The sequence below is a fragment of the Mauremys mutica genome, chromosome 6 (genome assembly GCF_020497125.1).
Source record: "Mauremys mutica isolate MM-2020 ecotype Southern chromosome 6, ASM2049712v1, whole genome shotgun sequence".
In the NCBI taxonomy this organism is placed as follows: domain Eukaryota; kingdom Metazoa; phylum Chordata; order Testudines; family Geoemydidae; genus Mauremys; species Mauremys mutica.
In genome coordinates this window covers 102,800,402-102,814,935 of record NC_059077.1, presented here as the reverse complement: position 1 = coordinate 102,814,935, position 14,534 = coordinate 102,800,402, and the positions used below count along the sequence as shown (strand labels likewise).

The window sequence follows — 14,534 nt, the reverse complement described above, 5'->3', positions numbered from 1 at the left end:
TGCCCACTAGGGCTGGAGGGATAGGGGAGAATTAAATGCTTCAGCATCCTACATCATCCTAATACTCATGAGTAGGCATAATGGAAACCTATAGGGAATTGTGGCAATAGCTGTGGGGATTTGTCTTCCAAAATCAGCACGTTTGTGGCAAGGTAAGTGACCAGCAGGGATTACACCATATTTTGTCTTTATTTACCTATTAATATCTTTGAATGACTTAAACCCAGTAAACTGTGCATATAGTCAGACTTCATAGTCACAAGCTCCTAGAATTATTACCTTTGTCCTCGTTCCCTCTGCTTGCTACACCCCCTTACTGCATCTTGTCCTAAATTAGACTGTGCCTCACTGTGCATTTGTACAGTGCCTAGCACAAAGGAGCTCTGTGTCCTCCAGACCTTAATATAATCTAAATGAAAAAGAATTCAGCTAAGGAGGGGTATGAGGGAAATATGGTATTTCTGTAAAATTATTTTCCAAGATGTTTCTTGCTTTATATTCTGCTTGACCTCAAATTTTAACTAATGCCAGATATTAACATAAAAAACAAATATGGCCATTTAAGAATATTTATTACCTTATTAACTCTTTGAAGATAAATAATAGATAACCCCCACCAAATACAAATACACACAGACCTTCTTAAGCATTAATTTGGCTGGCAGAGTTGGAAACAGCAGTGTTCTAAGGGTTAAACTGCTTTAAGCATTCTCTGCTGGAAAAAGTTTTCTGTGAAAACCTTCAATAAACAGTATTCCAACTAAAACTACTATCCTTTAGAAATCAGGGAACATTTAAATTATCCAAACAACTGAAAGAATATTTTATATATTACGTATTCAAAACCTGAAACCTTAGTTCAAAGGAATGTAGGTTACATCAGGTGTGACAAGCACTATGCACTGATCTACACTGAGCAAGCATGTTTGCTGTCTGACTAATACTGAAATGTTTAACTGTTTGGCATCCAAAAGATAATTAGTAAGGTTCAAAGTTTGAGCTTCAAAATCTCAGAGGACTGGCGAACGTTCAGAATGCTTGTTGCTATTGTTTCAACCTAAATGGCTGAAGATCTAGCAAGACAACCGTGCAGAAGTTTACATTCTGAAGGATATCTTCACCACCATGAGAGAAACACTTCTTTTAACTTAAACATTAGTGAGTAAATAAAGAATTTAAAGTCATGAACATTAAGCATTCTTTGAAGAAGTAACTACAGGTCTCATGAAAGTGCAATTTATAAGAGAGTATGAACTCAGCTCATATAGTATATGTGTTGTAAAGTATCCTACCTATAATTTGACAATGCCAGCCCTATCTCCTTGCTGGCCCTAGGTTTTGCAAGGCTCCAAGTGATATCAAATGTTCCAGGCTCTAGGCAGACTTATATGACATATTCATGTGGAAAAAAGGTAGAAAGTCTGCTAAAAGGAAAAGGGAATTGGGTCACTTGTCACTGAGAGGTAGCTGGGGAAATTCAAGGAGTTTTGGGCTTCCTTTGGGATGTCTGGAGTTCTTCCTTCCCTCTGAGGATTGAGTCTAAAGGAACTGGAATATCAAAACCATAGAGCCCTGTGCAGCTGTACACACAACACATGCCTACAACCAGAATTTCCCTTTGGGCTGCAATCTTATCCTAGCTCCCAGATTAAGTAGTGTTGTAGCTGGATGGGAAACTTCCAAGGAAAAGCCAAGTGCTGCAGGAAGTTGTACTGATGGATTTAGTGGGAAGCCCTCTTCCATCTGAATCAGTAGGTAGCTACTGGAACTCCCCTCCTTCAAATGACATCCAAAACAGAGGCATGTACTATTTGTTGTTGAATAATAGGGACTGTTAATATCAATGCCATGGCTAATTTCCATGCATTCTGTAAATCTTTGCAGTTTTCATTGGCTGATTCTTCTGAAGATTGTTGTGCAGTATTGCTAGTACAGGATAGCTTCCATGTTCCAACCCAGAGATGGCTCCATTTCAGAGAAGTGAATCAATCAGAAGGGCTGAATACTATGCTTGATTCACATGTGCACCTCCTGTTGGCATCACTGGGAACTCTACCACAGACCAAAGCTGGATATTTTGTAAAATGCTTTGGATCCTTCTGGGTGAAAGGTGATATACAACTGTTTGGTATGATATTTCTATTGTAAATATGTTTGTTTCTCCCAACTTTAGGCAATCATGCAGGTAAAGACTGTTCATTGCAACTTCAGTATTTCCCATCTATCTTCTCTGTCCATGCTTCTGTGATCTCCAAAAGAAGCACTCTTTAAATTCAATTTAAGAAACATATTGGTAACCTTTAATGATTGAGAAAGCAATTAAAATTGATTATTTGAGTTCTACAAGCTGCTTGCCTTACTAATTAACATAAAGCTACAAATTACCCAAAATGCATCAGCCTACTAGGATTATAGATGGAGATGGATACAAAATAATCAATGTTCATACCTTCAGATCAACAGGACAGGTTTTTTTATATTTTTTAATTATTCAGTTCAGAACATCATACATTTTACTGTATGTATACATACATATAAAAATGTATGTATGTATGTGTTTTTTTATATGCTGAATAGGCCACAATACACATTTTTCTGTTACTGCTACATTCCACAGGAATTTTTGGACTCTGCTTGATGAATGAGAATGTATTTTCATATGGTGTCACTGTTTTACTACATCCCATGTTTATTTGGACAGATTCATAGCACTGGGTAGGAAATGTATTGGTTGGAAACTTCAGTTTTGGAAGAGGAAGTAAACACATGGTGATTAGCAGACAGTAAACTCTACTGTGTTTAATTTTGGCTTTAAAAACTTTTTTTTTTAAATAAAAAGCCAAAAAACAAAACAAAACAAAAACGCCAAAGAACTATTTGGCACTATATTCCAAGCAGGAGCATTTGTCCCTAGGTTGTTTCCCAACCCCTATCTGGAGGGCTTCCAGGATTATATTCTTTTTCTTTTCTTCACTAACACTAGTTGAAAATGCCAATAAGGCTTATTTAAGAAAAAGAATAGTGCATATGGTACACTTATTAGTACAGACTGTCTTTGAAATGTACAATAAACCACTAAACCACACAGATTAAACAGCACAAAAAATTAACACAATTGTCTCTAGTACTGATAAATAAAAAGTTAGAAGAATCTTTCATAAAAGCGCCCAGAATAAACACTCGACCAAATTTCAGTGAATTTCCAGACTAATGATAAATACACCAGAATCTTTTCCTTTTAGCGCTTTATTACTTTATTTTACTAAGAGTTATTGTTTTGTTTTTTAAAATACATTCATTCCCACTCTATGCAAATGTATCCTCTTTTCTGGGATCTTTGACACAAACAGTAGGCTGTGGTTTAGCAGTCAGAGCAGCACTCACAGTCTATTTCTAGTTCTGCCACAGAACTGCAGTGTGACCATAGGCAAATCTTTTAAGTTGGTCTGTGCTTCATTTCATCTTTCTTTAAAATGGTTATAACAATATTTCCCTTCCTCAAAGGTGTATTGTGAAGCTTACTTAATATTTGAGATCCTCAGATGAAAGATATTATGTAAGTGCATAGTGTTCCCGTTCTAATTACCCAACTAATTGCACTTTTCTAACAACCATTCAGCTTTCCTGAAGTGTAATTTAATCACGGTAAGGCCTCAGGTGGCTGTAGTGCATATGAACTTATACTAAAGCATTTTACACAATGCTTGCCACATGCCAAGTACAAAGCAACTGCTAAACAGCATCCAATACTCAATAAAGACCAAAAGCATTTCCTTCCATGAAGCTAGGCAGCTGAGGGCCTGCATCCGCCAGGCCAAGTCAGTTCATTTCCAAACAAAGGTAGGAAATGGCTGTATCCTAGTACTTCATTGTAGCCACATGAGTCAGTACTTTGGAACTTGGTATCTATTCTTCACTCTTGCAACAGAAAAAGGGTAGATAAACACTACAGCCTGTGCAGATAAATGCTTTGCTCAAGAGGGATCCTTTGGTCCCTAAGGTCTCTCTTTACTTCCCAAACTCTTGCTCTATATAACATCTACTCACCAGCAGGAAATCCACTTGTGGTGACAAGGTACCCTACTACAGCAATGCTACATTACACAGCTTTGTTATTAGAAAGACGTTGTTGTGGGGAAGAGAGCATGAAAGGGGAGTTCAAATTTGCAAGGTGACTCAGTGACCCTTACTTTTACAAGGAAAACTATTCTTGCAAGGAAATCTAACTTGACACATTCCAATAAAGAACTCAATAACCACTACTGTTGTTGAAAACCCTGCACTACCTTGTTGGATGCAGTAAGACCATAGGAGGTTCCATGCAATAATAATTCACTAGTGTGCTGCTCCATGATAACTATACTTTTACCTATTTGTCAGCAAATTTTTTTTAAAAAATGGTCCAGGAGATACCTTCATGCCAAAACATAAAACATAAAGAAACAATGGAAGAACTGTTAAAACCATGTTCCAAAGCTTCTATACTGCTGTTATGAGCAGAAAACTATGCTGTTGTAAATGTCAATAAGCAGTGATAGAATTCAAGTTACAAGAGCTCTATTATAACATGTGGCTAAGGTACACTACCAGTCACACACCAAAATGTTTAATATATTCATTTTTTTTAAAATCTATTGTTGGAAGTCTTCCCTTTGCTAATGAAACCAACTTGCATTTTATCTAGGAAGATTCTGAAAGTGCGCAGCCATTTTTATATGAGCGAAAATCTTTTCACTCACCACTGAAATCCAGCTGGAACACAACAGCTGTTTAACGTCCTACAGTAACTCCACACAGGAGTTAAACACAGATAGTGAAGAAAACTACATCCAATGGAAACTTCAGGATTATTTAGGAAGGCAGAATATAGTTACCAAATTGGAATTTAGCCAAAACTGCGGAGTTAAAAACACTCCTAATTAGTGTAATTTCACCTTGTGAAAGGTGCAAAGGGGTATCTTTAGCGACCATAAGTTATCAAGATTTGACCCAAATATTGATCACAAGAGATATTACAATCTAGTATAGTGACACTACAGTGTCCTAGAGTATATTCTAATAAGATTAACCTGAGTAAATAAGAAGAGCTGAGCTAAAATATTTGGCAAGGTATACTTTAACTTTTATAATAAAGTTAGTTTGTTTTATTGGATATTCTCAGAGCTATGATTAAGTCCACTTTTAGAGCAATATTGCTAGTCATAGAAATAATGTCATTGTTATTCTTTTGGAAGTGTTCCCACATATACCAGTTACCACACAATTTGTGAAGTTTCACTCTATATCCATAAGAGTAATTTCTTGTTGTGACAAATCTGAGAAACTATCCCAGATTGAGGTGTCATCAGAGGAGGTTTTGGAACGAATTGATAAACTAAACAGTAATAAGTCACCAGGACCAGACGGTATTCACCCAAGAGTTCTGAAAGAACTCAAATGTGAAATTGCAGGACTACTAACTGTAGTCTGTAACCTGTCATTTAAATCAGCTTCTGTACCAAATGACTGGAGGATAGCTAATGAGACGTCTTTTTTTTTAAAAAAGGCTCCAGACGAGATCCCGTCAGGCCTGTACGCCTGACTTCAGTACCAGGCAAACTGGTTGAAACTATAGTAAAGAACAAAATTGTCAGACACATAGATGAACATAATTTGTTGGGGAACAGTCAAAATGGTTTCTGTAAAGGGAAATCATGACTTACCAATCTACTAGAATTATCTGAGGGAGTCAACAAGCAAGTGGACAAGGGGGATCCAATGGATATAGTGTATTTAGATTTTCAGAAAGCCCTTGACAAGGTCCCTCACCAATGGCCCTTAAACAAAGGAAGATATGTTCTCTCACGAATTGTTAACTGGTTAAAAGATAGGAAACAAAGAGTAGGAATAAATGGTCAGTTTTCAGAATGGAGAGAGGCAAATAGTGGTATACCCCAGGGGTCTGTACTGGGATAAGTCATATTCAACATATTCATAAATGATCTGGAAAAATGGGTAAACAGTGAAGAGGCAAAATTTGCAGATGATACAAAATTACTCAAGATAGTTAAGTCCCAGGCACACTGCGAAGAGCTACAAAAGGATGTCTCAAAACTGGGTGACTGGGCAACAAAATGGCAGATGAAATTCAATGTTGATAAATGTAAAGTAATGCACATTGGAAAACATAATTCTAACTACACATATAAAATGATGGGGTCTAAATTAGCTGTTACCACTCAAGAAAAAGATCTTGGAGTCATTGTGGATAGTTCTCTGAAAACATCCACTAAATGTGCAGCAGCAGTCAGAACAGAATATTGGGAATTATTAAGGGATAGAAAATAAGACAGAAAATATCATATTGCCGCTATATAAATCCATTGTACACCCACATCTTGAATACTGCGTGGAGATGTGGTTGCCCCGTCTCAAAAAAGATATACTGGACTTGGAAAAGGTTCAGAAAAGGGCAACAAAAATCATTAGGGGTATGGCAAGGCTGCTGTGTGAGGAGAGATTAATAAGACTGGGACTTTTCAACTTGGAAAAGAGATGACTAAGGGGGGATATGATAGAGGGCTATAAAATCATGACTGATGTAGAGAAAGTAAATAAGGAAGTGTTATTTACTCCTTCTCATAACACAAGAACTAGCGGGCACCAAATGAATTAATAGGCAGCAGGTTTAAAACAAACAAAAGGAAGTATTTTTTCACACAACGCACAGTCAAGTTGTGGAACTCCTTGCCAGAGGATGTTGTGAAGGCCAATACTATAACAGGGTTCAAAAAAAAATAGATGAATTCATGGAGGATATGTCCATCAATGGCTATTAGCCAGGATGGGCAGGGATGGTGTCCCTAGCCTCTGTTTGCCAGAAGCCGGGAATGGACGACAGGGGATGGATCACTTGATGATTACCTGTTCTACTGATTCCCTCTTGGCCACTGTCAGAAGACAGGATACTGGGCTAAATAGACCTTTGGTCTGACCCAGTAAGGTCTTTCTTATATTCTTACATCCTTATGTTTTCAAATAAGGATGCTTTTTCTATGTTTCTATGTTTTTTCATTTTATGAAAAAGTCTTAGTTATCTATTCTTCACACAAAAACAAAGAGCTCAAATCCCATCTTTAATTGAAAAATTTGACACTACTTTTTTATTTCAGCCACATACAACCCTGAAATTTATAGATAGGCAAAGTAAGAAAAATACTGCTTGAGAACTTGAGAGTTTGATTTAAGGATATTTACTTTGTATATTTTGACATGTGATCTTGACAATTTGTGTTTTAATTATTATAAAGCTTTAATTTTTTGAATCTCAATTGTCTGCTGTCGTTAAAAAATTGTCTTGGCCCCTTAGTGTGACACCACCCATAATTTCATCCAACTGTGAAAATTTAAATCAATAAAAAAAATTTAAATGCTTAAAAATAAACATTGATATTATCCACCAAAATTATTACAAAAATAAAAATCTAAGTCTGCCAAACCTATCCATAATATACAACCTAAACCTCTACACATGGTCATACAGCTCTGTTATCAAATTTCCTCATATGTATAATGCTCCCCTTTTAAAGCCTACAATGATAGAGCCAAAAAAAAATGCTAATTACCATCAAAGTGCATCATACTTTAAATGGTGCAAATAGATTTTATTAATCATCACTTAACAGAGTATAAACCGAAGAGGAAATTGTATGAGACTATGTCATACTTATCCAAAATCTCAGCAGTTTGAATTGTTTAGATACAAAAAACTATGCAATGCACAGTTTATAAAACAAAAAGGAAATGTACTCTGTGAAGAAGAAAAGTTAAAAGCAAAGTACAGTAACAGCACTATCTTGTTACAAACACTTGGCAGTGTGTCTCAAGCACCATGGTCAAAAGCATGATACAGTATGTGTTGTACTCCTGCCAGAAGCACTCCCCAACTCCAACCCTCTTTAGCCATCATCACCACCTCATTTGGCAATGGCTCCAAAGACTCAGTTCATCTACTCTCAATTTACTCCACATGAAGAAGACACAAACTCACCAGATCTGTATTGCGATCTATCCAGCAAAGAGTAACATTGGCAATGGACAGTATAACAGAGTTGTGAAGTTATGAAGCCAGAAATCAGTTGCACTGTATCACGAAAGCTCTGTTGTACATCATGTTTCATCCTGCTTTCATTTTAAAATTTCAGTGACACTTTTCTCTGTTTGTACTCTTTTCTAAGTTACAGGGGTTTCCCAACCTCCCTTCATCTGCTGCTACTTCTAAACCTGTCGTGAATATGTTTAGAACTGGTAACATCGGCATTTCAAATAGAAAAAGAAGGCAAAGGGATATAGCAGAAAACTAGCTGCCATCTTAGTAGTTACACGCTGCTATTGAAAGTGTGGGAGCTGCTTTTTTTTAATAATTTATTCCACTCTGCCTCGTTATCTCTGAATTATTTTCTCCGATTCTCCACAGAAACCCAAAATAGGCAATTTATGAATTCTTACACACTGGTCTTAATGCACAGTGTGCCATGTTTCTTAAAAGTAAAACACGCAAATAGAACAGAGAATTTTCAAGTAGCTTTTTCAGTTTCTAGAAGATTTATTCTTCAGCAAACCTTAACATGTACTTAGTGATTCAGCTACTCGTTAAATTGAGGATAACAAAACAATATGTAAACTTAGCCTGTTGTGAACTGGAGACTTCAAGAACACATTATTTTTTGTAAACTTCCCTTGAAGAAATCAAACTTGATATTTCTTTAGTTTCCTATCAAATTTCCATTTTCTAGACTAAAAGAATAAAAGATTCAATTTATCTTTTATTTCTCCCCAGGAATGTTATAGACTGGGCCTCCTAACACATGTTGCCATTCAATCAAATGGTTTGGCATAGGAGGCTATAACAATCCCAGAATGAAGAATCTGTTAAGTAAAGTTGTCCCAGAGAGGTCACTAATCCAACTCTTCATGTAACCATGTTTCTGCTATGGTACAGTTATTTACAAAATTTCAGATTTTTTTAATACAATAATATTTTGTTCTTATACATTGAAGAACTGCGAAAGCTTATCCATGGTGTGTAGATATTACCAGTTCCATTTCACAGGTGGGAAACTAAGATACAGAGAAAATAAGTAACTAGCCAATGTCAAACCACAAGGCCACAAGTGGATATAACTTCAGAGGAACTCCACATGGGCACAAAGATCTATTTGCAGGACTGGGTCTCCAAGTTAGTGGCACAGACAGGAATAGAACCTAGATTTCCTGACTCAAGTCCTCTGTTCTAGACACTAGAAATATCATTATCTAAGTAATCAAGTAAAAATAAGAAAAGGTTTATTAAAAGGGAATATAGCAACTCCTATAGTAAGGTTGATTAAAACTCCATTATTAAAAAAACCTACTTTTTAATGCACTTTAACTCTTCCACGATTTATAGGAGGAACTTGAAATTTGGCAGGGAGTTGTCCTGGGGGCAGGATATCTCCAAAAAAATCCATTCAGACTGAGCTGAGCTGTCAGATGTTGAAAAATGACACTTTCATCAGTTTTGCTAAACAGAGCTTGCTAGAGGCTGGATCCTAAAATAGGCAACATTCTATTAGCACTGTGCTTGCAACCATCACAACATGTTGCTCCAACAACAAAAGGGGATTTCAACATGCCATGCTAGGGGAAAGGTGTAGTGAGCCCCCGAAAAGCTAGTAATGATTAAGGCCTCAGGACCCACTGAGAAGTTACATAATCCAGATTGTTAACACGGCAGACCCCAAACTTCTGCCACACTGTTTCAGAAACCATATGCCAAATCTAAGAAACTGGCTACATTGCTAGACTACTACATACAATTCTGGTGTCCACATTTTCAAAGGGATGTTGACAAACTAGAGAGGGTTTGGAAAAGAGACACAAAAATAAAGACTGGACAAAATGCCTTATTGTGACAGCCTCAAAGGTCTTCATCTGTTTAGCTTATCACAAAGAAGACAGAGAAGATTTCATTACAGTTTGTAAGTACCTTCACAGGAAGAAAATACCTGTAACTAAAGGGTTCTTTAATCCAGCAGAGAAAGGCATAACAAGAACCAATAGCTGGAAGCTAAAGACAGACAAATTCAAATTAGAAATAAAACACGCATTTTTAAATAGTGAGGGTGATTAACTATGGGAACAAACTACCAAGGGAAGTAGTAGATTCTCCATCTCTTGATGTCTTCCACTCAAAATATGACAAACGCAAGTTATGCGTTAGTCCAGCACAAGTTATTGGGCTCAACACAGTAACTGGGTGAAACTGAGGAAGTAATACAGAAGAGGTCATGATCGAATGGTCCTTTCTGGCCTTAAAGTCTAGGAATTCATTAAGTTGGAGGAGGGGGTTCTTTTTTAAAAAAACACTTATGAAATTATATGAAAAAGAATACTTTTTAAAAAAAGGTATGTATGAGGAGACAAAAATAAGGTTAATTCTGCCATTTTCTAAATTTGAGTTCAGATTGACTTTGTAATCTTAATAACACTTCTTAAATATATTATATGTTTTAAAAACTGACTAAAATGAAACTGAACAATAGACTAACTCTAAAGGCAAAATTGCCTATTAAATAATCTAAACCTACAACAATAACAGATTTTCAGACACACTTACAGACCTGTAAGTAATCACTTATTTAATGCTTCTAAACTCTGAGGATGAAAAGTGCTGTAAAAGTGCTATATTTATTATTAATCATCATTATTTATTATTAGAAACAGATATGATCTTAGAAAAGTACTGTAAATCAGGCGCGCCTGCATTCTATTACTGCCTCTTCCACTTACTGTGTGACCTTGCTAACTGCTCTGCCTTAGTTTCCTAATCTGTAAAATGGAGATAATGCTACTTATTTACATATCTGTGTGTAATGAGGATTAGTTAATGTTTTAAAGTGCTATGAAGTTGAAAAGCACTCTAAGTACTAAGCATTAGTAGTGGAACCACACATTTTGTATGTCCATAAGAGAGTCAACTGTTAGAAAGAGATCTGTTGTTATGATTACTAATAATTATACTGAAGAGTGGGTTCCAGAGATTTGAATTTCTCCAAGGTATTTTTTTAAATTTCATTCCTGCATGTTGCAATGTAAACAGAGATATCAGTGTGGCTTCAGAGAAATGAGAAGTCCCACAGAAAGAAAAATGTGCAGGGAGTTCAGGATTGAAGCCCTCCCACCTATGCATAAACTTTCCAGGATATCAAGATCCCGTCTCCTGCTCTATACAGCATAGATATTGGGGGGAGGGGAGGAGGAGGAAGAGAGGAGGGGGAGGAGACTATGATGAAAGCCAAGTTTTAATTTAGAATTTAATAAAAATTGATTAAGCATCACGGAGCACAAACAAAGCTGCTCCATAAATCTTTCAGCTCTTTTTGTGCAGGAATAAAAGAAAACACTGTCTGCTGAAGCAGATGACAGATGCTGGCTTAAAGATAAGTATTATTTATACTTCTGAACCAGATTTATTCTTATGCATATCTTATCATGCATGGGTATACAATCAACAAACCAATTATTCTGTATCAGTCAAAGACCTTACAACATACAGTTACTCCATGGGAATTTGTTTTACATAGTTCATGCCCATGGTTTAAAAAAAAGGGGGGGAAAGAAGGGGGAGTTTCAAGAAAATGTTTAAATTATTGTTTGAAATGCTCTTTTTTCAATTGGCTATATTGAAATGTAGCAATCAAAAGTTGGACAAACTGTCATTCACAAACATGAACTTACTAATTCTAAATGAATGGCGTACTGATGAAACACAGAAAAGTTTTAATAAAACCAGACAGTCTGGATGAATCCAGAGCAAAGTGGTCTACAATAAAAATAAAAGAGTACTTCTCCTCTCCACCTCCTATCAGTTAGGACGGAGGTCCCTTTACAGTGTTGGTGTTTACATAAATATATAGTTGATTTAAAGTTTTCAAAAAAGATTTCTTTTAATACATCTAAAAACAGAATTAAACCTGTGCTTTGAAATTCAATTCCCTTTTACTTTTTTTCCCTCTCCATATCATTATAATATTTTAGAGTCAGCAAACACCTATTGGAACTTATCATGGATTTTTTTTTTTGACAGTATAGTCTAAAAGAGGCATATAAAAGGACACAATCAGCTAAAACTAAACATATTAAAGCAACTACATATTACCTTCTTGGAGAGATCTATTGGACCATGATAATCTATCAAACAGCACAAGCTGAGAAGGCATAATGATATACATATTTCTATATTATAACAATAAAGAAATGGCTCTGAGAGCATTCAAATAGCAATTCTTTAAAATGACATTGGCAAAGGAATTAACTTGTAAGATTTTTTGAAATTTGAGTAAAGTTATCTCTTGAGAATTAGAAATGCATAACTAAAATAGGATATATAAATCAGCACTTACACTGCAACATTAGTCCAACATATGCAATAAATTTTCTCTTTCCTGAATTATACATGAAGGCACATTTATAAGAGGGTGGCAATTACAGGACGATATCTGTTCAAGAATTATTGTGCAGTTCTCTTAACCATGCATCTCACCAAAAACCTACAAAATACAAGTATGACTCTTTACTGAACCCCAGATTGAAAAATCTAATTTAAGACATGTTGTTTAATATTTATGTGCATGCACACAAACATACACACACACACACCACTGCTCCATGTGTTGGAGATTTCCTGAAAACTAGGTTTATGATTAAAAGTGGAGTGATATTAAAATGGTTTTTAAAAGTGCATATACACACACATATCGTATACATACATACACCTTTTTTCTCTGTCTCACTCACACACACAAATATTCCCAAACAGATTTAGTGGGGTACTTACCTGACATAAAATAATTCTACACTCCTGCCTCTTGGCTGTTTAACCATTTCATTCCTAATCCCCCCATGAGATAGGAGCCACTGCTGCGAGGTGAGTGTGGGAGTGCGCACTCTCCTCTCCAGCAAGAGAAGTATATATTTGCCTTGGCCAGAGCCCTGTCATGGGGTAATCTGGCCCTGGATGTAGTGATCCATCTAGAACCTTCCTGCAACCCACTGGTGGGTCAGGACCCACCATTTGGGAAGCACTGGACTTGGATACAACAAAACACATACAACTAGAATATTTTTAGTTTAAAGGGAGAATGATTACCCTCCTCTGTTGAAAGAATGTCCTCCAATGGGCATTAATGCCTCAGTCTGCCATTTTAGCCATTATATTCCACTGTCTTTTTTTTTAACCCAGGGGACAACAGTTTTCATATATAATGGACCAAATCCTCAACTAGTGGTAAAAGGTCTAAGTTCCAATTACTCCAAAGGAGCTATATCAATTTACAGCAGCTGTGGATCTGGCCCTGTGTCTATTTATACACAGAGAGAAAAAGAGATTAGAGAACAAGTGGGGTTTATATTAGTCAAAGTCCATTGAAGACGAAGTAAAGATTCCCATTGACTTCAATGGGCTTTCAATCAGGCCTTTAGTATTGTGATTTTACCAGTGAGACTCCACTTTTTAAAACTCCATCCACGAAAACTATAGGCACATTTTAATCTTTAAAGACATAAAGCAGAGTTTACCTTGGAAGAAATCTAACCAAGCAAGGCTTTATTCAACATATCTGCTACAAGAAAAAGTTGTTCCATCAATGCTCTTTTAGAGGGAATTTGTGTTGTTTTTTAGGAGACAACCATATTTCTATTTCTACTAAGTCATAGCACTACCAACTACACACAGTTTCATTAATTTGGCCTTTACCAAGGAGTCTTACCCATTCATTAAATTTCAGGCAGCCAAAGGCTGAATGGACAAACAAGTCACAAGCCAGCCCCCATGTTTCTGACAGCTGGCTTTTCTCAACTATTCACATACCCAACTTTTCCTTTATTCTCAATGCCCCCTTTCATCTCACATAGAGGACACATCAAAAGTTTCACTGGAAGAAATATACAGGAGTACATCTGTCACAATGAATAAAAATTAAATATTCAGGGTCCTTCAAAGAGTTGACTTTTCCTTTGTGATATCTCTTCTCCGGGGATTTCTGCTCTGTAGGATCTTACAGTTTGAGTAATTAGCAGATTGTTGCATTTTGTTTAAAAAAATAAAATAAAATAAACATTCAGGAGCTTCAAAGGAAAACAAATCTAATGGCATTCTTCTGAAATTCAGAATTAAGGGCTTTTTTTTTTTTTTTTTTAAGAAAAGACACTTATTTTTTAATATAAAATCATGCAACAAGTGAGACAATGAAGTGGAATCCTCACTTTACAATGTCCCCTCTGATGCACGTCACTGCAAAATGAAGCATAGCTGGTGCTGAGCAGCTAAATAGTTAATCTTCAGTAACTCCACTAAAGAACACTAGTGGCAGACTGCCCATCATTCTTTTAGACAGAGCTTGTCAGAGAAACTAGGGCAGCTTGTCCAGCTCAGCAGTCAACTGATTACTAGTGAACTCAATGGGGCTCCCAGCCAACCCCTGAGATTGCTGCCAGCCCCTTGGGTATTCAAAGGC

At 36.3% G+C, this 14,534-nt stretch overlaps 1 protein-coding gene across 4 annotated transcripts in view; it reads right to left on the bottom strand.

The window, feature by feature from the left end:
- NFIB (nuclear factor I B) overlaps positions 1-14,534 on the bottom strand; it is a 210,435-nt gene that overhangs the window by 135,702 nt on the left and 60,199 nt on the right. The gene's annotated exons all lie outside the window — the stretch shown is intronic.